Source organism: Schistocerca gregaria, chromosome 5 (assembly GCF_023897955.1).
Source record: "Schistocerca gregaria isolate iqSchGreg1 chromosome 5, iqSchGreg1.2, whole genome shotgun sequence".
NCBI lineage: Eukaryota > Metazoa > Arthropoda > Insecta > Orthoptera > Acrididae > Schistocerca > Schistocerca gregaria.
The window spans coordinates 104,015,611-104,043,199 of NC_064924.1; the positions used below are offsets into that span (position 1 = coordinate 104,015,611).

The following is a 27,589-nucleotide window of genomic DNA, read 5'->3' on the forward strand; positions in this document are numbered from 1 at the left end:
ATGTAGCACTGAAGGGTGAATATGTACTGTTTCATGATCGCAGCTTGGTTGATTTCAAGATGATAATTAAAGATTTACAACGGTCCCACGAATATTGTTAATTAAAAATTAGCTGAGTGCTGAGCCACCTGGTACAGAAAACGCCCGTTTTCAGTGCTTCGAGGCACAAAGAGAAAGTTAAATTATCAGCCGCATCCACTGTGGCACCATCTCCTTGTCAGGTAAAGGCAGAATTTCGCGAGAGACAACGCCGTTGCGAGAGGGAACTACGCCCACTGCCGTCGCAGAAACGGAAGGGGCTGCAGCGGACGCCGTGATCGCGTAGCACGCTGCGTCACAGAGAAATGGAGTGGGGGCGGAGGACGTAAAAAAAAGAGGTAACGACGCCGGGGGCGCAGCGGCTGGCAGAGCGGCCGCCTCCGCAAGAAAGCCCGCGGCGTGTCAGCTGCGGCTGCGGCGCGTGTGACAGGCGCCGTCTAAGCCCGGCATTACTCTGGGGGCCCGGGGCGGGACGCCGCTCGTATTTGTAGGCGGCTCGGGAGGCGGGGGGCCGCCCCAGGTGACAGACAGTCGGCCGACCTGTCTCCTGGCCGACGCGGGAATATCCCTTCTCACCGCGGCGGCGCCACGCAGCCACGGACACGTGTTATGCGCGCGGAATTGCTTCTACAAGTTATTTATGATGTCACCAGCAGCTTTCATCACGTTTCGTATTAAATGTCAACTTACTGCCTTACTGAAAGAAAAAAAAATTCTCCAGAAAAAGTTTCTCATTTCCTCTTTTCATGTGAACCGCCTCTGACATTAAAATCAACAGTACTTTATAACTGATGTTAAAGAGGCACTTCTTACTCGAATATAATTTTTGTTTTACATATCAAGCTATAATGTCGGAATGGACCGCTTTTAACATGTTTCGAATATTTAAAAAAAATACAAATTCAACATACAATTCACAATCTCCCTCCAGCCTTTTTTTTAAAAACAGTTATTTTTGTGATGACATGATATGCGTAAGGGGGGGGGGGGGGGGGAGAGGTACGAGGGAAAACACTCTTCATACGAAACACGACCGTGTTGTCAAATACCCAAACGTGTCTCTTTTCTGCCTGAAAACTAACAGTTTTGCTAACAATGGTTAGATCCAATTAGTCACACATTATCAGTAAAATATAATTCCATTTTTACACTGAAGTTTACTGTTAATGTTCCGTTTTCCCAAATTAAACTTCCACGCTGTAAAAGTTCACAGTAGCCTTAGTAACAGTTCAAGTAATACTATAGCCCGACAGCCGATGCTATTTATTTAAATCGATTAGTCACTCACTGTTACCATACTATTTGGCGGATAAATTCCAGACTCACATTTTATCAACAGGTGCAAAATGTTCACGTTTTGTGTGCGACTTGTCTGCATATGACAGTTCTACGCGAAAGGTACATACGACTACCCTCGCCTCCCAAAAAGGCTCGCAGACGGTAGCATATGGTCACTACTGAACGGAACAGCAAGAAGAAGCCACCTGCCGCAAAAGCTCCGAATGTTGGAGGGAACCACCGATGCGTACGGCGTAAGCGGTGTGGCTTACGTCATAACACTATAGGTAATAATACCTCTTACAAACTGATTATAGTAGCCTAGTGACCTTTGTACACAACAATTCATCCTACATAGTTTGTGTTCACAAAACTCGAAAGTAGTAGGTCGATACAACGTTGCATTGGAATACGCGCGTGGTTGGAAAACGGAAACGTTGTTACCAGAAATCTCAAAAAGTTCTTGACCAATTTACTTAAGATTTTTACAACAACGGTACTCTGATGAACGTTCGGATGTCACAGGGTATGTTCCGGCGCAACGACAAGCGCCGGCACGATGATGAAGAACACAAGGGCAGAGAAGGGTGTGAGGCGACGTCAGCGAATGGCACGCCGGCACGAAGATGAAGAACACAAGGGCAGAGAAGGGTGTGAGGCGACGTCAGCGAATGGCACGCCGGCACGAAGATGAAGAACACAAGGGCAGAGAAGGGTGTGAGGCGACGTCAGCGAATGGCACGCCGGCACGAAGATGAAGAACACAAGGGCAGAGAAGGGGGTGAGGCGACGTCAGCGAATGGCACGCCGGCACGAAGATGAAGAACACAAGGGCAGAGAAGGGTGTGAGGCGACGTCAGCGAATGGCACGCCGGCACGAAGATGAAGAACACAAGGGCAGAGAAGGGTGTGAGGCGACGTCAGCGAATGGCACGCCGGCACGAAGATGATGAACACAAGGGCAGAGAAGGGTGTGAGGCGACGTCAGCGAATGGCACGCCGGCACGAAGATGAAGAACACAAGGGCAGAGAAGGGTGTGAGGCGACGTCAGTGAATGGCACGCCGGCACGAAGATGAAGAACACAAGGGCAGAGAAGGGTGTGAGGCGACGTCAGCGAAGGGCACGCCGGCTACGACTGCGCCACGACAGCAGCGGCCCCTAGCAGAAGGGAATATAAGCGCCGCTCCTGCCCGCCTCGGCCGGACAGCAGCAGAGCCGGACTAGAAGAGAGCAGTAGAAGAGCCGTGACTTGTGATCCATATGAGCGTGTGTGATCACATTGAATGGACATTGTACGGAGCAAACAACATTGATTATTTGCGTTCCGCCAATTGCTTGCGTCAACTCGTTGTAAATACAAAGTTAGGTATTATCAATTCAATTACTGTAATAAAATGCATTAATATGATTTGTTTGTATGTTGTCTAGCTATCCGAAGAGACGAGTGGGCAGGACACCACAGGGGTATGTATATACATGAGTGTGAGTGTGTGTGTGTGTATGTGTGTGTACGCTCGCGCTCTAGAGCGTGTGTGTGTATGTGTATGTGTGTATGTGTGTGTGTGTGTGAGAGAGAGAGAGAGACAGACAGCGAGGGAAACAGCTATCAAACAAATCAGCAACACCTTGACCGTTTTACTTGAAATTTTTGCAGTTTCGTGTAATAAACGTTTTGACGAATATAGAATATATGGTTCAAAATGTTCAAATGTGTGTGAAATCTTATGTGACTCAACTGCTAAGGTCATCAGTCCCTAAGCTTACACACTACTTAACCTAAATTATCCTAAGGACATACACACACACACCCATGCCCGAGGGAGGGCTCGAACCTCCGCCGGACCAGCCGCGATATGTATTTTATACTATACAAAATACACATTTATATGTTGAAAATATATAAGTGAAGAGTTATCGGGAAATTTATCATTTAGTTCTTGATCGATCTACTTCAAATTTTAAATGATACATAGGCTACATTTTTTAAACAACAACGTACAGGTTTTCTATTTAAACTGACTGCTGTAAAAATGCGCGGATTTTCCCTTTGGCGCTGGCACTTTTAACTGCTGTAACGTGGCATTTAAAGCATTAAACAGATTGTTTCCCCCACATATGTTCTTTCTAATTGTACATGAATTAAACATAAACTCTATACATAACTGGCAATAAGAATAAACAAGAAACAAGGATAAATAGCACAGGGGGTGGGAAAGAAGAAATGTGTAGGGGGTGGGAGGAAACGAACATAGACAGCAAAAAGGAGGAGATGATCATACAGAGAGGAGCATGAAAAGATGGGCGAAGAGTTCTGCAAGGTTCGCAAGATACCTTCTGTGAAGTTTGGAAAGTAGGAGAAGAGGTGCTCGCGAAAGTAAAGCTGTGAGAACGGGGCGTGAGTCGTGCTTGGGTACCTCAGATGGTAGAGCACTTGCCCGAGAAAGGCAAAGTTCCCGAGTTTGAATCTCGGTCCTGCACACAATTTTAATCTGCCAGGAAGTTTCAGCTTTGAGCCAAGTTTAAAACTTACGCGTCGCAATGGGAGGCAGTATAGGGTTCCGAAAGGTGATCCTTTAATTGCGTTCCGCATTCCAGTGTCTCATAAGGCAACGGCCTTGCCGCAGTGGATGCAGCGGTTCCCGTGAGATCACCGAAGTTAAGCGCTGTCGGGCGTGGTCGGCACTTGGATGGGTGACCATCCGGGCCGCCATGCGCTGTTGCCATTTTTCGGGGTGCACTCAGCCTCGTGATGCCAATTGAGGAGATGCTCGACCGAATTGTAGCGGCTTCGCTCAAGAATAGTATCATAACGGCCGGGAGAGCGATGTGCTGACCCCACGCCCCTCCTATCCGCATCCTCCTGTGAGGATGACACGGCGGTCAGATGGTCAACTTGTGGCCTGTAGACGGAGCGTTTTTATTTTTTTATTGTAGTGTCTCATGTAGTGCACGTCGCGGTGGTCGTCTTGTACAGCCCTACACAGTTAGTGTGTGTGTGTGTGTGTGTGTGTGTGTGTGTGTGTGTGTGTGTGTGTGTGTGTGTGTGTGTGTGTGTGCGCTTGTTTGTGGCTGGAGCACTGTCTTGCTGCTGCCGGCGCTCGTCTGCCGGGCTTTGGCAGGCACTAACAGGCCGCCCGCGGCCAAGCGGTAGTTGCAGCCACGCTCAGCGGGCAATTACGGCCGCTCCAGGCAGCGGCAGCGGGAATCGATGCGGCGGCCCGGCGCCACAAGCGTCCGCAGGCTGTCTTCGATCCCGCGGCCCGCAGGCCAGCGCTGTGTGCGCGCGCGGATTACGACGCCCGAGCGGCGAGCGGCCTCGCCGGCTGGGGTGGGGGCCAACGGGACGTGCATCATCCGGCCGCTACAAGCGCCCGAGCTCCGCTGCCGCATCGGCCGAGAGCTGAGCTCTATCACGTCCCTCCATTCTACGGGACCGCCGGTACTCCCTCACAGCGGGAACATTTCGAAGAATAGCCAAAACATACCCACGAGGTAAGCTACCATTTGCCAAAAATTCGGAAACGTGTGGAATTGTATCCATGAAAAACTTTATGATGTCAGCTTCCGTTTGTTACAAACTGTATAGCAGTCTATAGCACAACCCCTCAGCAATAAATTTCTGTAATATTATTCCTTGTGAAAATGTTGTAAAATAAGTTGATTGATAGAGTTAGGAATGAGAAGGTTCCGTGTAGAATCGGAGAGGAAAGGAATATGTGGAAAACACTGACAAGGTGAAAGGACAATTTACGCCTGCTCAGCAGGCAACCCAAACAACACTCCAGTATTCCGTGCAGCCCCTGTGCGCAGTGGAATAAAATATACTTCAACACGTACTTGCCCTGCTCTTGCTACAACATGACTTTACAATGTGTACACTAAAGGACAGTCATATATAAGGTTCTATCATACTTTTCTGTAGCTCACGAATAGTAAGGCGGAAGAAAATAAAACTGATTCAGCGAGAGTAAAAATTGATGGCAGGGGAAACAGTAACTGTTAAGTTTCTCGATACAGGCACAAGTCGCAGTCATTATGTTTCATTGACTGGTTTCACACTTTAATTTAACACGAGCATTATCAGAAACTCGGGAATATACAAAGTTTGACTATATGGAATCTTAAGTTGGTTGTATATATATGGAATGGTTTCTGTTAACCACACGAAAAACCAATGTTTTTCAATTACTGCATTACCATCGAACTATGGTAAATTATTTCCATTTGTTATAAATTTTAAATTGTTACAGGATAATAAAAATGGCACATTATCATTCGATATACATTAGCGTAGAAATTATGAACAATGTTGCACAACCAAGTACTTTAAACGTAAGTTACCATATTGTAAATGGAATATGTTCTTTACTGTCAATGAAAGATTCCACATTGTCACACTGTGAATATTCCACACTGTAAATTTCAGAGCTTCTAATGAAGTCATGTTAAATTTAAAAGCGAAAACGGTAAATAAAAAGAAATGAGAGAGACTTGTGTTTGTCACGGAACACCTAAAATTAAAACTGTTCCATACAGTAAATGATGAGATTATAAAACTTTCATGCAAATTGCTTCGAATTTTCTGGTTCCTCTAACGGTGTGCCAAAATACTGTAGCGCGAGTTTTTCAGTGTGTACCATGACCCAAAGTATGTACGTAAAAAAAAGGGTGTTTCAGAAAAGATGGTCAATAATTCACACGTGGATAGCACAGGCCAAAAGCAGCTAGGAAGCTCCAATAAACATGGGCTCGCAAATCAACCGTTTCCGAGATATCGCATTAATTCGAGTTTTGAACCAACGGTAAACACCGCTGGATACCGCCGTATTTACGTTGGTATTTCAAAGTTTGGACTCGACTATCTGTTACTTTACGCATGCGCAACAACTTTCTCCCTCCGCTCACTGTGCCATACCGGCTTCACAATCAGTTACGAACGTGAAGGCAACATGGATAGGAGTACACCAATGAAGAGTATGTTGACATTCACGACACGTAGGGCACAGCGATTTGCAGTGCCCTTGAGATTGCACGATTGTATGAAGAAGCTTTTCTTCTCTGCAAACAACCCGACAGACGTATATTTAACCGGTTACATTATCGCCTTAGAGAAGCCTGGAGTTTCGCACACCATGTACGAGAAGGTCGAACAAAATCCATAACACCCAATGTTGAAGAAAGATTGTTACGCATTGAACACGAAAGTCCGGGTACCTGAACAAGGAGGATTGCTACCCAAAAGCGTGTCCTAAGTCACAGCAGTGTTTGGAGGATTTTACATCGACAAGTACTCTATTCATATAATCTCCAGAGAATGCAACCGGACAACAGTAAGTGCGGTTTCTGCGGTCTGTACTTCCAGGTGCACATTATGATGTCCCACTGAATCAGCGCCTCAACATGCTGTTCATGCATGACGGTGTTCCAGCACATTTTCAATTACGACTGCGCCATAGTCCGACGTATGGTCAACATTGGATAGGTAGAGGAGGGCCTGTGCCACGGCCTCCAAGGTCTCCGGATTTAAGTCCCATGGATTTCGGTGTGTAGGGCCACGTCAAAAGCCTGGTCTACGATGCCGAGGTCAACTCTCTTGAGGAATAACGCTTGCAGATTGAAGCAGCCTTCCAGCATTTACAGAATTCTCCAGGACTGCCTGAGAGGATTGGCAACTCATTCCAGAGGCGCATTTAATGTTGCATTCAGACGCATTGACAACATTTCGAACACCCCTCTTTAACGTTTAGAGCTGCCATGTGTTCCTAGACACTGATAAACTGCAACAGAAAATGTGTTGTATCTCGACAACAGTTGATTTCTGTATCCATGGTTATTGGATACAGCCTGTACTTTGCATGTGAGAATTATTAACCATCACTTCTGGAACACACTTTAGACAAAACATTAGTTACGTAACTTTATTTTTTCGAGGTGACAACCTAAAATGTGATTATGTACATCGATATCGTTAAATGGAATATCGCACATGATTAATTTCTGACTGCTCTGCAGAATGGGGACATAAAAATTCAATGCTACAATTGTGTAGAATTTGATTGCATTTCACAGTAACATTGAGCGCCAACTAAACAGCTGACAGAGGAGTTGCAAAGTCCAATCTATTGCCGTAATAGCTCTGCCTCTTTCCCAACAAATTCGTCCAGAATTACTAAACAGATAAAAACAATGAGTATCAATTTAATTCGACAGCTTACAGAAGAATGAACAAAGTGCAACGCATTTTTTTTTTCAAAAAAAGAAATCTGTTGTTATCTGGTGTGAAACGCGCGTGCATTATGGTAGTTGGCTAGCAGGTTGCGAGCACGACCGTTGTATGTTGACAATAGTCTTCCACTGGTGCGGCAGCAAGCTGCGCAGTCAATGGACTCGCTACCGAAGGGGGACAATTACAGTGACAAGTTGAACAACAGCTCTCAGCTAAGGTAACGGCTGAATAATCTTCATTAGTCTGGAATCGATGAACTGCAAAATTAGACGCAGCGCGTCGCTGTTTCCACAGGGCTGGAGGCGAGGCAGCAACGGAGATCAGGACGTAGAAGATGCAGGGGCGAAGTGCCGACAAGACACAGACTCATTTACCTGCCCGAAGATCATTTAGTGGATGAAAATGAGCAGCGAGAATATTATGTGATTTGAAATTCTAACCATTTTCCTATTTTCTGCTGGACAATGATTCCATTATGCCGTTAGTTGATTAGTGTGAGTCTCCATGCGGAAGTTCGTCATTTTCAAGTGCTATATACAATATACAGTTTTTTCCGCAAAAAGTTTTAATAGTATAATTTGTATTGCTTAAGTCTAATTCGTAGATCGTTACGTTTTGTTGATCACAATATTTTGTCTCGGTGTTCTTTTTGAGATATTTTCTCAGTTACGGTGTTAGTTAAGTTTGACAGATCTTAACATATAGTGTCCACTTTTTTATTTGCACTTAAGTTCTCTTGGCAGCAGGTAACTGCAGTTACGCATACATGTTTACAATGCGGTTAAAATTAATAAATACGTAATTTCAGTGCTGATACCTACGTACGAATATCGTATTGCTCTATGCTTTCATGTATTCTTGAACAAATAGAAACTGAATGAAAAATTATCCGAAGGATCTGTGACGAATATTTTGGAACAACTCAAAATTTATATATTTAGGCAAACGCATTTCAAAACATAATTCTTAATGACAAAGCAGAACTAAAACACAAACAATATTTAGAAACCTCTACTGATTTTCTAAAAGAGAGAGGATACTTTTTAGCACCTCACGATACCAAAAAAATCAATTGAATTAGTGGAACATGCAGTAAAAAGTAAATCTCTGCCTACATGAAAGCACAAGAAGCTGACCACACCGTGAAGTCCTTAACATATTACGCGAATCCTAGGATGAAGGACCGCATTTACAGACATCGGCGCGCTAGTCCATGACCAGACACGTATTGGGCCCAAGCTCCACCCACTTTCCCCAGTAACTCCCACCACCCCACACCCAGTGTCGTTTTCGACCGTGGAGATATTTAATTTTAATAGATATAATCGTGACACAACAAAATTAAGTTTCCTCATTAAAAATGTAATCGATAACGCAATTATTTAAGAGAAACTTCTGCCCGATATACTAAAGTTTTGTGTCCTTCCTTATGCATTGTTCCCAGACAGTTTTCCTTTTACTAATTTCACAACGAAGGGGGAAAGTCGCTATAGGTGCCCAAACATGGTTGCCTCTCTTCATTGGCAGTCCTCCACAACGATATTTTCTCTGCTATACTTGTCATTCTCTATCACCACTAAATATTTAGGTTTCTTGTTCAACACCTTGCCTCAGTGCCCTATCGTCTATTTCGTTCCGGCTCCCCTGCGAAAGCTTTTACGTTCTTTTCTCCGTTAGGTAAACTAACGTTTTTCGATGTTGGTAGCAGCTTATTCTTCTAACTGTACGCCGTTTTAGCTTGTTCTACTGTGCAGTTCGTCTTCCGGGCATCATCTATCACAGGGATTTACAGACCACAGCCACATGTCGATAATGTGATGCTGGCCGGTCCCTCCCCATTCGTACTCGCAATTATTTTAGTTTTTTACTCTTCTTTCATTCCCTCCCGAAAGAGAGAGAGCGGCCCCTTGGAGATCTTGGTTCTTTTGTGCCCAGTCTAGCTGGCATTGGGGTAGGGGTGCCCCAATTCGGAATAAAAAGTTGTCTGACGCCAAGTTATTTTTGAACTTGCGACACTTAGTAGTCACGGTGAGGAATTTGCGACCCGCGGCATTAGGCAGTCTGTACACCCCTGATCCACCGTTTACTGCTATACCACTTCCCACGTAATTAAAGTTGACCGGTCGCGGTGGTCTAGCGTTTCTAGGCGCGCAGTCCGGAACCGCACGATTGCTACGGTCGCAGGTTGGAATCCTGCCTCGGGCATGGATGTGTGTCATGTCCTTAGGTTGGGTAGGTTTAAGTAGTTCTAAGTTCTAGGGGACTGATGACCACAGATGTTAAGTCACGTAGTGCTCAGAGCCAATTAAAGTTGGCGATTTTACTCAGATTCTTTTCACGCAGACTAGGACTGGCTCAAATGGCTCTGAGCACATCTGAGGTGATCAGTCCCCTAGAACTTAGAACTACTTAAACCTAACTAACCTAAGGACATCACACACATCCATAGCCGAGGCAGGATTCGAACCTGCGACCGTAGCGGTCGCGCGGTTCCAGACTGTAGCGCCTAGAACCACACGGTCACACAGGCCGGCCAGACAAGGACTGTTGATATTTTTTAAAATATCGGGAATCCGATATATCGACATTGGCCATCTACACATCGAAAAATGTAGTGTTATATCGACGAAAAAAATACCGACGTACCGGCCTATATAAAAATTGACTGCACATTGTATGTATACTGCCGGTTTTAGAGCTGTATATTTAAGTACCTATTTATCATTAGATATTCAACAAGTCAGCTGCCTGCTTATCCCCCTCAGAGCAAGAACTGAAAAGAAAACGATGCACGTTAACGCTTGGCGATAACCTCTTTTCTAACAATGGTCACTAACGTAAGTGGTGCAGTAAAAGAAGTCCGATGGGTCCGTGATTCGTCTTCGACACATATCAGATTTGCCTCTAACACTTCATGTCGACGTCCCTGATTTTTCATTTCTGCAAACACCACTGACCTAGGAGTTCTAGTGTGAAAATTGCGGTGGTGACTTTAAACGTTGCAGTTTGTGTTAGTAGCACCGACCGCTGATTACGTCACCATTTCCCCTCACATTTCTCCGCCAATGGCGAGATCAATATTGTCATTTAGATTTTTCTTCATTATTATGAGCAACTGTCTTCGAAGAATGCCGATGTGAAGAAACAGCGGACTAGTTGTGTTAGAAATTGTGCAGACATAGTACACTACTTGCGTAAAAAATGGTTTTTCACTGCATCTTGTGTGCTGTTTCTTCTCATCAGATCCACCAGTACAATCGGGCTTCTTCTTTGTGCCATCTATACTTGCTTCACACAGTAAAAAGACTGGACGTGGCGGAAGGTAAAAAGATATTCAGACTGCTTCACGTAGTGAGAGTAAAATTATGTTCTACTACAATTTCAAATGGACGATTTCAAATATTTGCCAAAAACTGAGAAAAAAATATAATATAAAATAAAATTATTGGCACTCAAAATTTGCCATTTCGATATCGATATATCGGGAAAAGAAATACTGCTGATATTCAGTGATAGTTTTCGGAAAAATATCGATGTATCAATATTTTATCAACAGCCCTAATACAGACATAATTTTTCTGTCACGAATCACTGGTGACTACGTGTCTCTTATACAGAACAGTCGGAAAGTATCACTGTGAAATTCTGACGGCGGATTTGAGGTTCCGCCCGTATGTCTCACGCCACGAACTGCGCAGTGAGCTGTACAGACGTAGCAGACAGGGCATAGGAGAAGAAGCATCTCCATAGCTGCTGCGCCCTGCGGAGACTCCGCAGTGAGCTTGATAAAGGAGCGGAAGCAAGAAGGGGAATGGCAGTCGGCGGCCAAGTCGAGGAGCCCGCCTGCAGGACTGGCCGTCATTGTCTGTCTCCGGCAGAGGCAGGGCGAGACGAGGAGTCGGCCGCCACTTGTCGGAACTTCTTGCAGGCAGCTGAGGCTTAGCGCGGAGGAACGCTCGGTCCCCGCCACCCGGCGACGCGGGACTCCGACGCTTAAGTCTCGCAAACAAATCCCTGCGAGCGCGCCAGACCCCGGCGGAGCCCTCCATTAGGACGACGGCTGGGAGAGCGCGGCCAGCGCCGGATAAAACCGGCGCCGGCTGCCGGGAGGGCAGAAAGGGCCGGGCCGTCCTGGAAGGGAAGAAAGGGCCCGCCCGGCCTGCCACGACGTCACGCGAGCGCGACCTGCGGCCCTCGGCCTGCGAACGCCTCACGAGGCTGGTTGGCCTGCCTCTCGTTAGCAACTTCTTCTCCGTCCTCTTTCCGTCCGAGGAGTTCCGGGAAACTTTCTGACAAACAGCCGCAGCTACACAGCCTCCGACTGCGAAATGAGGAAATACTGCTTCTGTTCTGGTGGAAACGTCCCCCAGAAAACGACCAGAAACACACGCTTCCACCCACCTCAGCATCCGGCTCAGAAGGAATGCCGCAAGTATCGCTTTGTACCGTGTGATATTGTCTTCCACAGGGTTTTTAGCGGCAACAGACGGTGGGCGTGAGGTGAGATCGTCCGCCGACTTGATACTTGCATGTACAGGGTGTCCGAAAACTCTTTCCCTGATTACATAAATTGATAACTCAGGCTAGAAGTAAGATACAAATATGAAACTGGTGTCTAATTGTTAACAAACTATCAAAGTGTTTTTCACACATCAGTAAACTTCCACATGAGCACCCTCGGTAGCACGTAGCACATCCAGGCGATATTCAGTTCCCATCCACGCATTAGCCAACGTCACTGGAGGAATCGAGTCAACGACTGTGGTTATCCGTTGTCGCAGGGTTTCAAGATCTGGTATACTTGTTCGGTACACCTCGTCCTTGACATGTTGTTGTTGTTGTGGTCTTCAGTCCTGAGACTGGTTTGATGCAGCTTTCCCTGCTACTGTATCCTGTGCAAGCTTCTTCATTTCCTAGTACCTACTGCAACCTACATCCTTCTAAATCTGCTTGGTGTATTCATCTCTTGGTCTCCCTCTACGATTCTTACCCTCCACGCTGCCCCCTAATACTAAAGTGGTGATCCCTTGATGCCTCAGAATATCTCCTACGAACCGATCCCTTCTTCTAGTCAAGTTGTGCCACGAACGTCTCTTCTCCCCAATCCTATCCAACACCTCCTCATTAGCTATGTGATCTACCCATCTAATCTTCAGCATTCTTCTGTAGCACCACAATTCAAAAGCTTCTATTCTCTTCTTGTCCAATCTATTTATCGTCCTTGTTTCACTTCCATACATGGCTACACTCCATACATATACTATTAGAAACGACTTCTTGACAGTTAAATCTATACCCTATGTTAGCAAATGTCTCTTCTTCAGGAACGCTTTTCTTGCCATTGCCAGTCTACATTTTATATCTTCTCTACTTCGACCATCATCAGTTATTTTGCTCCCCAAATGGCTAAACTCCTTTACTACTTTAAGTGCCTCATTTCCTAATCTAATACCCTCAGCATCACCCGACTTAATTCGATTACATTCCATTATCCTCGTTTTGCTTTTGCTGATGGTCATCTTATATCCTCCTTTCAAGACACTGTCCATTCCGTTCAACTGCTCTTCCAAGTCCTTTGCTGTCTCTGACAGAATTACAATGCCATCGGCGAACCTCAATGTTTTTATTACTTCTACTCGGATTTTAATACCTACTCCGAATTTTTCTTTTGTTTCCTTCACTGCTTGCTCAATATATAGACTGAATAACATCGGGGAGAGGCTACAACCCTCTCTCACTCCCTTCCCAACCACTGCTTCCCTTTCATGCCCCCAATTCTTATAACTGCCATTTGGTTTCTATACAAATCGTAAATAGCCTTTCGCTCCCTATATTTTACCCCTGCCACCTTCAGAATTTGAAATAGTATTCCAGTCAACGTTGTCAAAAGCTTTCTCCAAGTCTACAAATGCTAGAAACGTAGGTTTGCCCTTCCTTAATCTGTTTTCTAAGATAAGTCGTAGGGTCAGTATTGCCTGTTTTTTCCAATATTTCTACGGAATCCAAACTGATCTTCCCCGAGGTCGGTTTCTACTAGTCGTCCTTGAGATAACCCCATAAAAAGAAGTCTAATGGGGTTATGTCAGGAGAGCGTGGAGGCCAAACCGTTGGCACATCACGACCATCCAGCGCCCAGGAAAGGTCATATAGAGATAGGCACGGACGTCCAAATCCCAATGACGCGGTGGACCGTCATGCTGAAACGAGACATCGGGGTGATACTGAAGCAGCTGAGGAATAGCATACAGTTGCAACATGTCCAGATACACTGCAGATGTGATGGTAGCCTAAGCGAAGAAGAATGGCCCGATAATTGGATCGTGCAATACCGCGCACCAAGCATTCAACCTTGGATTGCCTCTGGTGCACTCCATGACCTCGCCTGGCGTTGTGAACCCCAAGTGCGCACATTATGGCCGTTCACTACTCCACTGACAAAAAAGGTATCTTCGTCGGAAAAGGCAATTCGTCTGAGATAACCATCATCGTCCTTAATATGTGACAGCATTTCGACCACAAAGTCATATCGACGTGTACTGTCATTGGGCAACAAAGGAAGTGGAAGTTTTCTGATGAGTGAAAGAAACGTTGACAGTTTGTAAACAATTGGACACCAGTTTCACATTTGTATATTTATAGCCTGAGTTATCAATTTATGTAATATTCTCTTGCGTTCTTCATCTTCGTTCCGGCGCTTGAGGTTACGCCTGGTCGGCAACCTGAAACTGGGACGTAAAGTGGATTGCTACTTTTTTCTAATGCTTGGGACAGTTTGTAACGTAGGGTAAATGTACCGAAGAGTGCGCAGTCCCAAACTAACTGCAGCGTGTATTCCTACCAGTTGACAAAACTGATAAAAAAAGTGGTTCAAATGGCTCTGAGCACTACGGGACTTAACATCTGAGGTCATCAGTTCCCTTGACTTAGGACTACTTAAACCTAACTAAGCTAAGGACATCACACACGTCCATCCCCGAGGCAGGATACGAACCTGCGACCGTAGTAAAAACTGATAAAACTCGCCACTGACGCAGTTGTGTTCAGAGTAGTGACACAAACGCTCGCAGCAGTCGTGTGAAGAAATCCTCTGTTTCCGAAGTCAATCGGATAAAAATAGCTTTTCAGTTTTCTCTATGTAGTTATGATGCTCTGTTGTATAAGCTACATCTACATCTACATGATTATTCTGCAATTCACATTTAAGTGCCTGGAAGAGGGTTCATCGAACCACAATCATACTATCTCCCTACCATTCCACTCCCGAACAGCGCGCGGGAAAAACGAACACCTAAACCTTTCTGTTCGAGCTCTGATTTCTCTTACTTAATTTTGATGATCGTTCCTACCTATGTAGATTGGGCTCAACAAAATATTTTCGCATTCGAAAGAGAAAGTTGGTGACTGAAATTTCGTAAATAGATCTCGCCGCGACGAAAAAGTCTATGTTTTAATGACTTCCATCCCAACTCGCGTATCATATCTGCCACATTATATCCCCACTACGTGATAATAATAAACGAGCTGCCCTTTTTTGCACCCTTTCGATGTCCTCCGTCAATCCCACCTGGTAAGGATCCCACACCGCGCAGCAATAGTCTAACGGAGGACGAACGAGCGTAGTGTAAGCTGTCTCTTTAGTGGACTTATTGCACATTCTAAGTGTCCTGCTAATGAAACGCAACCTTTGGCTCGCCTTCCCCACAATATTATCTATGTGGTCTTTCCAACTGAAGTTTTTCGTTATTTTAACACCCAGGTACTTAGTTGAATTGACAGCCTTGAGAATTGTACTATTTATCGAGTAATCGAATTCCAACTGATTTCTTTTGGAACTCATGTAGATCACCTCACACTTTTCGTTATTTAGCGTCAACTGCCACCTGCCACACCATACAGCAATCTTTTCTAAATCGCTTTGCAACTGATACTGGTCTTCGGATGACCTTACTAGACGGTAAATTACAGCATCATCTGCGAACAGTCTAAGATAACTGCTCAGATTGTCACCCAGGTCATTTATATAGATCAGGAACAGTAGAGGTCCCAGGACGCTTCCCTGGGGAACACCTGATATCACTTCAGTTTTACTCTATGATTTTCCGTCTATTACTACGAACTGCGACCGTTCTGACAGGAAATCACGAATCCAGTCGCACAACTGCGACGATACCCCATAGGTTCGCAGCTTGATTGGAAGTCACTTGTGAGGAACGGTGTGAAAAGCTTTCTGGAAATCTAGAAACACGGAATCAACTTCAGATCCCCTGTCGATAGCGGCCGTTACTTCGTGCGAATAAAGAGCTAGCAGCGTTGCACAAGAACGATGTTTTCTGAAACCATGCTGAATACGTATCAATAGATCGTTTCCTTCGAAGTGATTCGTAATGTTTGAATACAGTATATGCTCCAAAACACTACTGCAAACCGACGTCAATGATATAGGTCTGTAGTTCGATGGATTACTCCTACTAGCCTTCTTAAACATTGGTGAGACCTGCGCAATTTTCCAATCTGCAGTTACAGATCTATCGGTGAGCCAGCGGCCGTATATGATTGCTAAGTAGGGAGCACGACCAATAATCTTTAATTCTTGATTATATTTTGAAACGCTGGTTTGAAATCCACATTTTTGCAAATTTGACTTGTGCTGCCATCTGTTGACTTCGCTTGGTATCATTGTTTCAGCACGAAAGAGGTCGCATATAACGTCCCCGAAGAGAGCGTAAGTTGCCTTTAATGTTGGTTGGTTGGTTGATTTGGGGGAGGGGACCAAAGAACGAGGGCATCTATTTCATCAGTTTAGGGAAATATAGGGAAGGAGATCTGTCGTGCGCTTTCATAGGAACCATCCCGGCATTTGCCTGAAGCGCTTTAGAGAAATCATGGAAAACCCAAATCAGGATGGCTTGATGGGGGTTTGAACCTTCGTCCTCCCGAATGCAAGTCCCAGTGTGCTAACCACTATGCCATCTTTCTTGGTCTCTCTTTAGGGAACAACTGCAAAATTTTTACTCTTGAGTGCGTTGTGGAGTCCAAAGTTAAGTTTCCGTTTTTGAATGACGTCAAATTAAGTACGAAAATCATACAGGAAGCTCATCTAAATCGAAGAGCTGTTCACTTAGTCAGACAACGAATTGAAAGTGGATAAAGCATAGCTTTCCGCTGCTCTTGATACGAAGGAGCCTATTTTAAGAAAAAACTGAAAACTGTGAGTAGAAAACATGGATTTTGACGTTTCCAGAGGATTAGATTCAGTGCAGTAAGTGTGGGACATGGTGGCACGAACAGTGTTCTTCGTTTGAGAGTGATATTGCGATCATTTGTGATACTTGCTAAACGCGTACCATTTCGGCATGTTTTGCGTACTCTTAACCGCAGGTGAACGAAATAGTCCGCATTCTACGTTCTTTGTACTTTCGAAAAATTCAATAAAAGTCTTACCTCTCTGCTGCTGTAGTTTTTCTGAATATCTAGATTTTGTTTTAATAAATATAAACCTGAAATGATTTCGTTTCCCTGTGGCTAATAACCCAAATATTTACCGTTATTCCTTAACTGCGCCCTCTTAGTTATGGTTCCCGTGTCTTCGTCAAGCAGCATGAGCAAGTATGAAAATGATAAAATTAAATGAGTCTGCTTAAGAGTATGTAGTGCACGAATTAAAAGTTTGCCGTCAGAAGGTCACATCACAGAAGTGGCAGCATGACGTATTGGAATTACATGCATGCATCTGAAAATATTAAGTATCTCACTGAATATTAATGTGGCTTCTTTTAAGAAAAATTAAATAGCTATCGCTTACTGATGGGTTAGTATATCAGGTCGTGAGCCATAATGAACATATCACTGTTCGATAAGCAGGTTGACCGTGAAAAATTTTACTTTTTATCTCCCCTTTAAATACTGGTAACAAAACTGAATCGAATTTCGTATTTGAAGATGCTGGATCTGTTGGGAATACAATACTCAAACAGCAAGACACAATTCGCATTTTGTCTGATTGCTTAAGAAAGTAAATGCTACAACCTTCCACAACACAAAATCTGTAAAACAGAAATCACACTGCATAAAAAACGTATATGAGGAATCTATCGATGGCTACATTAACAGTAGACACATTTGATACTCATACCAAGTTGTTGTTGCGAAAAATAAAAAGCACAAGATTTGCCCGTTAGTCACAGCAAAACGGAGCAAACGAGTTTGATTAACAGGAAAGATCTTCTTCCGTCAACAAACATCTACTGTTTAAGAGTTAGTACTACTCTATATGTATGTACATGTACCTATTGATAAATTTTATACAGTTACACAATTAGTCCTAGCGTTTTCTGTTCTTACTAAAGCGTCGATTCTCTTATTATCTTACGCCTGATGTGTGTACATTTTATAATGACAGTATGGATAAATATAAGAATGTTGCTTACTTTACTTTTTACACTTGAGGTTGCGAAAGGGAAACCACACTGAAAATCAAAAACGTTTTATTTGCAAAATTTAGCTACACCATCCGGATACTTCTCCGAATAGTCGCCACACCGACTTAAGACATGGGCGCTATAGTCTGGAACCGCGCGACCGCTACGGTCGCAGGTTCGAATCCTGCCTCGGGCATGAATGTGTGTGATGTCCTTAGGTTAGTTAGGTTTAAGTAGTTCTAAGTTTTAGGAGACTGATGACCTCAGTAGCTAAGTCGCACAGTGCTCAGAGCCATTTGAACCATTTTTGTAGTGTTTTACCGACTTCCTAATACTTTCGTCGCAGAAGACAGCTGGCTGTGCATTCCTAAAGTTCTCTACACTTGTCTACAGCTAAATGTCTCCGCCAAAATGCTGGCATCAAATCCAACGGCTCGTGCATGCAAAGATATCAAAATCAGAGAGAGTTAAGTCCTGGTTGTACATTTTATCATCAAACACTTCCCATCGAAAACGCTGCAGCAGCGTCTTCGATGCACCTGCAGTGTACGGCCGCGAACTCAATGAAGAAGAAAAAGCATGACAGTTACATTATGCGGGCTGCATGGAATCAGGCGGAAACCTTCTGCGAATGACAGCCCACACTTCCCACTTGGTACCCGACCGTATTGTTCTAGACATCTTTACTTGCTCACTGTTGTTTCGAAAGTGAAACGTGTGACGTGACGTAATCGACGGAAATTATAAAGCCACTGTGCAACACGTCTGTCTATAGGTTCCTTGGATTTTCATGGTGGTTTTAATTTGAGCTTGAAAAAATAATCACTCGTATTCCATGCAGATTACGAAAGGGAAACCAACTTACAGCATACGCTCTAGGTCCAGATGATATAAGTTGGCTTGCCTGTCTTAAAGTGTATGAAATATTCTCTAAGACAGAGAAACCGACGAAGGAATTACCATATGGAACGGAAATTGATAGATTTGATGACATGTACAGACAAAGAAATGATTACAGTTTCAGAAAAATTGAATGATTTTTTCAAAAGATAGAGCTTCACTCATTTAGTAAGTCAATAACGCGCAGGTTCGCCTGTGCCCCTTATACAAGCAGTTATTCGGCTGGGCATTGATTAATAGTTGTTAGATGTCCCCCTAAAGGATATCGTGCCAAATTCTGTCCAGGTCGTGCGCTGGACCGTCAGAATCGTGAGATAGTTGGAATGCCTTGCCCATACTGTTCCAAACACCTGACCTGAGATCCAGCGACCTTAATAGCCGAGATAAGGTTTGGCATACATGAAACTCTCGCCGTGTAGGGGCGACCATTATCCTACTAAACAGTAAGCCCAGGATGGCTTGCCATGAAGGGTAACAAAACGGGACGTATAATATGGTGTGCATACCGTTGCGCTGTAGGAGTGCCAGGGTAGACAACCAAAGTGGTCTTGCTATGAAGAGGAAAGGCACCCCAGAACATCACTTCTGGTTGTGGGGCCTTATAGCAGGCGGCAGTCAGGTTGGCATCCCGCCATCGCCCGGGGCGTCTCCAGACGCATCTTCGGCGTAGAATCTCACTGACTAGAGTAGGAATGTCTACAGTGATGATTCCTTCTTTAAACTGAGCGCAGATGACCAGGGAAGACGTGTCTGGACACGCCCAGTGAGCGGTTGGATGCCAATGTGATCGTCGCTCATCATATGGCCCGACAACCAGAAGACATGGTCTGAGGTGTTATGCCATTTCATAGCAGGTTTCCTTTGGTTGTCATCAGCGGCACACTTACAGCACAACGGTGTGTCGACGGTATTCTACGCCTTGTGCTGTTTTCCTTCATGGCAAGCCACCGTGGACTTACATTTCAGCAAGATCGTGCCAGCTCCCACACAACAGGAGTTTTTATTGCTTGTCTTCGTGCTTACCACACCCCTCCTTGACCAGCAAGGTCGCCGGATCTCACCTCCATTGAGAACTTTTGGAACATTATGGGCAGCGCTTCCAACTCGTTCTGGATTATGACGATCTAGCGCACGAACTGCACAGAATTTGGCACGATATTCCTTAGGAGAAAATGCAATAACTGTGCCAACCAACGCCAAGTCAAATAACTGTTTGCAGGAGGACCAGAGGTGGCGTTACTGATTTGCTAAAGTTGTCAAGTTACTTCTCGTGAACAAATCGTGCAATTTTTCTGAAACTGTAATCACTAATTTGTCCGTTGATGTACGTCACTGTTGTCGGTCGCATCCCATTCGGATGATTCCCCAGTAATGTGTCTAAACTTTTCACACAAGGGTTGGTCGCCCGTTGTGGCCGAGCGGTTCTAGGCACTTCAGTCTGGAGCCGAGCGACCGCTACAGTCGCAGGTTAGAATCCTGCCTCGGGCATGGATGTGTGTGATGTCCTTAGTTTAGTTAGGTTTAAGTAGTTCGCAAGTTCTAGTTGACTGATGACCTCAGATGTTAAGCCCCATAGTGCTCAGAGCCATTTGAACAGAAAAGTTGGATGTAGGCACAGCGGATCATGCGAAATTGTTCTACATATGTCATCGGAAAATTACACTGCGGTGTTAATTAGACGACTGCTTCGTGAAGTTAACATTTCTCCTAGTCAACACCAGACCACCACGTTTCGACTCATTGTAGCAACGTGAAGTAGACCGTTGAAACATCACTAAATACGGTTGTAGCTGAAATATAAATAAATGTAGGAAGACATTTCTGCTTAGCAAGTGCGACGGAAAGCAGATTTCAGATAACATGAGCGGTCGACATGAAACGATCATCACCGAGACTGAAATGTTGAGTATAAATGTACGGATTTCAAGGATATTTACCGAACAGAGATGTGAGTATCGGGAAGGACGCACCGTGCTCCAAGGACCGAATTAGAAAGCTGCTACGAAAGGAGAGAAAGCTACACCACAAAGTTAAACGTAGCCAAAACCTTAAAGATAAACAAAAATTGAATGAATCCAAAGTTATCATAAGGACAGACATACATGAGGTCTTCAACGAACACGAAACTAAAATTGCATCTACCAATCTCACGTAAAATGCTAAAATTTCTTTTTCTTAAAAAATGCCAAGAAATATATTGATCTTCTATACGTATCTTGTCGAAAGATAAAATCACAGGGGTTCGAGTTCACATTGGGTTACCAACAATCATTCTTCTTGAAAACTACTCGAGGTCGGAAAAGGACAGTTTGGAAGTGTCAATGATACACAAAATACCCTCCGCTACACCGTATAACGTAGCTTGCAGAGTACAAATGTAGATATAAATGTCGATGTTTTGTCTATGTACGCAACGTTTCTTTGTACGATGTAGGAGCCCCAGTCCAACGGCAAAATCTGTTATAAGCATTTACCGTAAACAAATGTTAAAATAGAGGCAAACAGAGAAAAAGCGCAAGCAAACAACACAGTGAAAAAATAGGAGCCTACGGAATATCAAACCTACTGATGGAGACAAATATTAACGCGTAAAAGTGACTTGGGTTGGTTCCCAAAAGGAGCGTTACAGGACTTCTACTGTTCTGATAATGGTACAACAGAGCTTTGAAAACGACATTCTAAATTTTACAACAGTTCTATAAGCAGATACAGAAACGCACCACAATTTTTTCCTTATGATCAAAAGAGAAGAAAGGACGGTGCGTTGTGTTTGTGATGGCACCCTGATTTCAATTTCTTAGGAAGTCGTATATTTTTTCCTTTCTACCCACAAAAACGTACTTTAATTACGGCGTGTGTGTGTGTGTGTGTGTGTGTGTGTGTGTGTGTGTGTGTGTGTGTGTGTGTGCGTGTGCGTGTGTGTGTGTTTGGGTGGATGGGTGGGTGTGTGCGTGCTTGCGTTTCAGGCAAGTATTTTGGACTAGAACTGACAGCAAACCAAAAAAAATACTTTTTTAATGCTTTATTGCATCTTCCGTGGGACAACGCATGGGAAGAAACTATTTGACAAGCGCCAATTATTATCCGCCGCAACACAAAAAATTACAAAAAAAGGAAAACAGTTTACAGAGCCAGTATAAATATTCTTTTTCTTCCTTTTCTGCTCCTTTACGGAATCGAGCAGAACCGAAGAGACATTCGATAAAAATTTGCCGTTGCACCATAAAGAAAATATAACATAATGTTCTCAGAGAGTAAACTTCGTATCTCCAAAGTTAGCACAAAGAGAATGCGTTGGCATACTTATCTCAACAAGTTTTTATTCAGTGTGTGTACATTCCCTCGGAGGCACTCGCTTTGCTGCAGCTAACGATAAAATTCGATGGACTTACGTGTCTTATCTCGCGTGAAAATAACGTACTTCTCGTCTTCAGTGTAGAGGATTACTGGAAGGAAAAGTGACAAACTTCTTGCAATCCCACCGTGCTTCGAAAATTGAAAATAAATGTTCTGCGATTCGAGAACATATCTCCCGTCATATTTCGGCTCGAAACGGATTACACCTTGACAAAATGAACAATGGATGCACCTATCTAGACTTGGAAAGAGGATTTGGAGGGGATTTCTTTTTCTTTCAAGATTACGCTCTCCTTGCGGTGTTTACGATTCGGGAAATAGATGGTATTACAGGGATTCTTACTAAAGAGGTCATGCAGCTCATTTGGTAAACTGAATACTAGTGACGGATGGGAGCTATGAGCGAACAATCGAACTCACTTTCTTGAATTGTGCTGTTAATTTCCGTTAAAGCTGAGAAATTCTTATAGGTCTCAAGATGTGAATTATAGATGGGACAGGCCATAAATCACACGTTTCGCTTAAAACTATACTACTTGTTTATGTGTAAGAATTGACGCGAGGAACAAATTCTATACGTTTATACTGATTTTTTACGTAAATTAGGATTAGCACGATTGAGTGTTGAGAAATAGTCTCTTTTTGGAGTACCGTCAGAAATTCTCTTTCCATCAGTGCCAACTAGCTGGTGAGTTGACAAATCCTTAACATAATGCAGCGCTTCAGCAACCGTGAATTGTTCAGATAATAACAAATTCTACCTTCAGTTGCACGGTATTTTTTTTTTTTTTAGTTTACTTAGGTTTCGATGCCTATAATGGTATCTTCTTCAGAAAAAAATTTACCTTGCAACTGAAGGCTGAGTTTCTTATTGTCTAGCTGGTGATTAATGGCGTCGCTTTTCTGTCATTTAGTGACTCACAGACCCACACATATTACAGTCTCTGATAAATTTATATCTTCTTCTGAACAAGTGAACAGATTTCCAGATTTTAGTAACGTTGCATGAGGGCTTAATTAAAATGCAATAATTTTAGTAGCTGTGTTGGCCCAGAGGAGTATTAGTACGCAATGTGACTGCATAAAATAACAATATAGAATGGAAGGAAATTTCCGTTAACACAATTGATTAATTAAGTCCCCTGCAACTATAAAAGCTACGAAACAACAAAGCACAAGTGTAACTGTTCTGTGTGTGGTAGTGTGATTCAACGTACACTTATCTGGCACGGTTCTTCCTCAATACTACAAAATATTTTAAACACCATTTACAATAAACTAATTGGAAAACCAGAAATACTATAATTGCACATAGAAACCAGAATTACAAGTCTAACACATGAACACGAGCCAGATGCTTTTTTGACCGAACCTGTGACTAAGAGGCATTGTCATTAAGGAAACGTGAAATAATAATTTTTTTAGCTCCATATATATTGACGAAAAATACACTGTGATCATTGCAACATCTTCCATCTATACATTACACCAACCGAACAACATCTAGTGTCTCGCCCAACAGAACAACAACTGCACACGACATGCTCTCAAGTTGTACTGCTCTCGACATCCTCTCAACAAGCACTGCCCACGGCAACCTCTGGACTACTGCTGCACCAGTGGAGGAGTCGGAATAATAATCTTTGGCGCAATCTCTGACGCTATGACTCAGTGTAGCCACCTTTCAGCGTGAGTTTCCCTGCTCCTAATTCCGCACCCCTAGGAAGCAACGGTTTCCACAAATGGTAAGAAACGTTTAGCTGCGTGTATATGCGTGACCTCTGTCCATTGCATTATTGGTAGACTTTGTTGTGTTGAGATCGTTTAACTTGCATGTACGAAAGAATCATCCCCCCCCCCCCTCTCTCTCTCTCTCTCTCTCTCTCTCTCTCTCTCTCTCTCTCTCTCTCTCTCTCTCTCTCTCTCTCTCCACCTCTCTCTATCTCTTTCTCTCTTTTGCTGAGTTGAGTTGGAGTAGCAATCAAATTAACAGCTAGCAATTCCTAGAGCGAGCACTGATTTGTGGGCTGTATTTCAGTCGTATGTTCTAGTTTCTGGTCCGTAGTCATAGTCAAGGGTTTGTTCCATGTTGCTGTAGCGACCAATACAATAAATTTGGGGATGTTCGTAATTTAGTCCCCCGTGCAGTTCCTATTTTCGTCTCGAGGAAGAGAGTTGGAAGTGTTACTAAACACTGATATTATCTTTTATTTATAAGGGTTACTTTACTTTACATATGGGAATACACAAGAGGAGATAAATAGTTTCGTTGCACGAAATGCTTCATTTGTTATCACCAAACATGCTGTTTACCTACACAGACATACAAATTCATATGGTGAACATCTCTGAAATTCTGAAAAAACTTGATAAGAGAATAGTCATTCATGACATTCAAGTGATTCATAGTAGTGATACTGCCTGGCATCATTAGAAAGGTGAATATTTTTAAATTAATTGTACTTCAGAGAATTTTCTAGAGGACAAAATAAGGTAAACTTTTTTGTTTTTCTGTTTGTGCAATGCTAATGTTTGTGTCAAATACTGACTTTTGTAAGTTACAAGAATGTGATCGTAACTTGTCTTCAAGTGAAGCATAAATCCAGGAACATATATACAACAATTTGTAGCCTTTTCGTAACCTTTCAGTACTTACAATGGTCCTTATGTACTAAGGCGACAAAATCTATTAGGATAGAATTGTATTTTGATGTCACGTCAGAGACAGGGAAAGTTTTGAGACAGTTCCTCTAACCATGAATAACGTTCAATAACGCTAGGGCTATATTTCGACGTTGTGTAATGACTATACTCCACACCAAAAAGCTAGTTCGCAATTCCGTTCCGGAGTTTTAGTTCCAGCATTTTGATCATTACAGAACGACTGTCAAATTTACTCCGTTAGACTTAAAGTATTTACGAATACAGTACATTCGCCAAAACTCTGAGTCTAGAGATAAATGAGGTCTCGATAACCTCTTGCCTCTCTTCGTAAATCTGACTTATTTATGGTGCAAAGCAGCGGCCGTCCGCTGATTTACGAGCGTTCCGTTGCACGGCGCTATTTATTTTCTGGGTGGAGTGACTCGCCTAAAGATCGCCGACGTACATTTTTCGACCCGAAATAGCGCCGCCGAGCAGCGAGGAAATGTCTTTGGGCCAATCGGAAGTTCTCCTGCGGCGACGGAGCGGATATTTCCAGTCCCGGCGATTATGCTCTCTGGTCTGCACGATGCTTAAATACTTTTTGCCCGACCTCTGCCGGATGTCCAATATCCGGCTGCTCCCTGCTCATCTCCTCTGCTGAAGGCCTCCTTCCCTCCTCCCCCCCCCCCCCCCCCCCCCCCAAGCGCCGACCATCCAATAGGAGAACGGTAAAGTCCGCTTCGGCCACTGTGAGCAACGGCTGTGTTTCCGGGACTGTCCTAATTCTGACAAATGACTTTATGTCAGTCGATACCTTATTATTGACCGGAAGTCGAAGCGATGGAGTCATTAGAGAACACGCCTCAACTAAAGGCATCTTTGACCGCTGTATTTCGGGACACCTTTGTGGCGTTGAAGTAGTTTCCTCACTTTACTGCAGAAGATGTTAATGAATATATAATGATGTTTAATGAACTTAATCTCTTACTGTTGTAAATTGTTTACCCATAGGTGGGTTACGACAATCAGATACACTTATTTCAGTGACTATTTTCGTATTATGAAACATCTGTTGAAATACGGTACTACTCTGTACATAATTGAAAATACATTTCTTTCGTTTAAGTAGACGAAGTCGGTGTGTATCGAACCGAGAGAGAAATGTGTACATCAAAAGTACGTCCTGGATATTGGGAATTTCAGTTTGAGAGGCAGTTCTCCACACTAGAGCATGCAGCGCAAATATTTTCATCTCTAGATAGCTACTGAATCCTCGGTACACTTTAACCAGCTTAATGTGGTCAAGCCCTGGTCTCCATGTGCAGTTTTTACTGCTGACACATCGTTTTTTACCAAATTAATTACTCACTGAAGGTGCCCGAAGTGCGCTTTCACTCGAAACCTTCTTCTAGTCATCTTGTGCAAATTAAGCTGTCTTATCCCCATATCGCCGTAGTTTTTATTTAACTACTTGATTTACGGATTTAATTCTCAGCCGGCCGCGGTGGTCTCGCGGTTCTAGGCGCGCAGTCCGGAACCGTGCGACTGCTACGGTCGCAGGTTCGAATCCTGCCTCGGGCATGGATGTGTGTGATGTCCTTAGGTTAGTTAGGTTTAAGTAGTTCTAAGTTCTAGGGGACTAATGACCACAGCAGTTGAGTCCCATAGTGCTCAGAGCCATTTAATTCTCAACATTCTTGTGCATCACCTCATTTCAATAACTTCAATTCTCTTCTTGCCTGTACTGTTCGTTGTCGACATTTCACTTCTCTACAAGGCTACACACCAGGGGAATAGTTTCAGAAAATACTTTCATAAGACTTAAACGTATGTTCAGTGATCATAATTTCACACATCCCTGTCTTCCTATAGCCAAGCTGGATTCTATATCATCTTTAATCCAACCAGCGTCGGTTATTTGGTGTTGAAACAGCAAAACTGTTCATCATTTTAGTTTGTCATGTCCTAGTCTATATCCCTCAGCATCGCTTGATTTATTTGCACCACGCTCCATTACAATTGTTTTACTTTTTGTAGCCTACTTTCAAGATACTATCATTCCGTTCAACTGATCATGCAAATTGATTACTGTGTCTGGCGTAGGTAGAAGGCTGCTGGAATTTTTATCTATTATCTCTGATTTTTAATCCATGTCTCAGATTCCATCTTCTTTTCCATTACTGCTAGCGCAATGACTGACACGGGTGATAGGATGCAACCTTGTCTCACTAATTGCTCAATTAATGCTTCCCTTTCATGTTCGTCAAATCCTATATTGGCGGCCTTTGTACAAGTTGGCGATACTTTTTAACCCCATGTATTTTGTTCGTGATAACTTCCGAAATCCAAAGATTGTGTCCCATTCAGCACTGTCAAAACCATTGTCTAATTGTTTATCAATGATAATTTCAGAAACCCCAAGGTTGTGTCTCACTCAACATTGGAAAAAGTTTTTTTTCTAATTCTATAACTGCTGTAAATCTGAGTTTGCCTTTCTTCAACCTATCTTCTAAGACCGATCATGGTGACAGTATTGCTTCACGTGTGCCTTTATTTCTCCTTCAGGTCGGTATCCAGACAGCATATTTCAGTTGGGAGATCATCCAGTATGCTTGACGACTCAACAGGTGTTTCCCTGTCAAAGGAATGGACCAAGTGGCTGGCCAAATGTTATGTCTTCCGCATCGTGAGACCTGAAAGAGTGAGTTCATGTCCTGTTGATG

General features: G+C 43.6%; 1 protein-coding gene and 1 pseudogene across 8 annotated transcripts in view; one reads left to right on the forward strand and one right to left on the reverse strand.

Moving 5' to 3' along the window:
* The window catches only part of LOC126272688 (hemicentin-1-like), a 1,027,565-nt gene that overhangs the window by 558,186 nt on the left and 441,790 nt on the right, over positions 1–27,589 (reverse strand). The window lies entirely within an intron of this gene.
* On the forward strand, positions 3,925–4,042 carry LOC126274409 (5S ribosomal RNA; annotated as a pseudogene).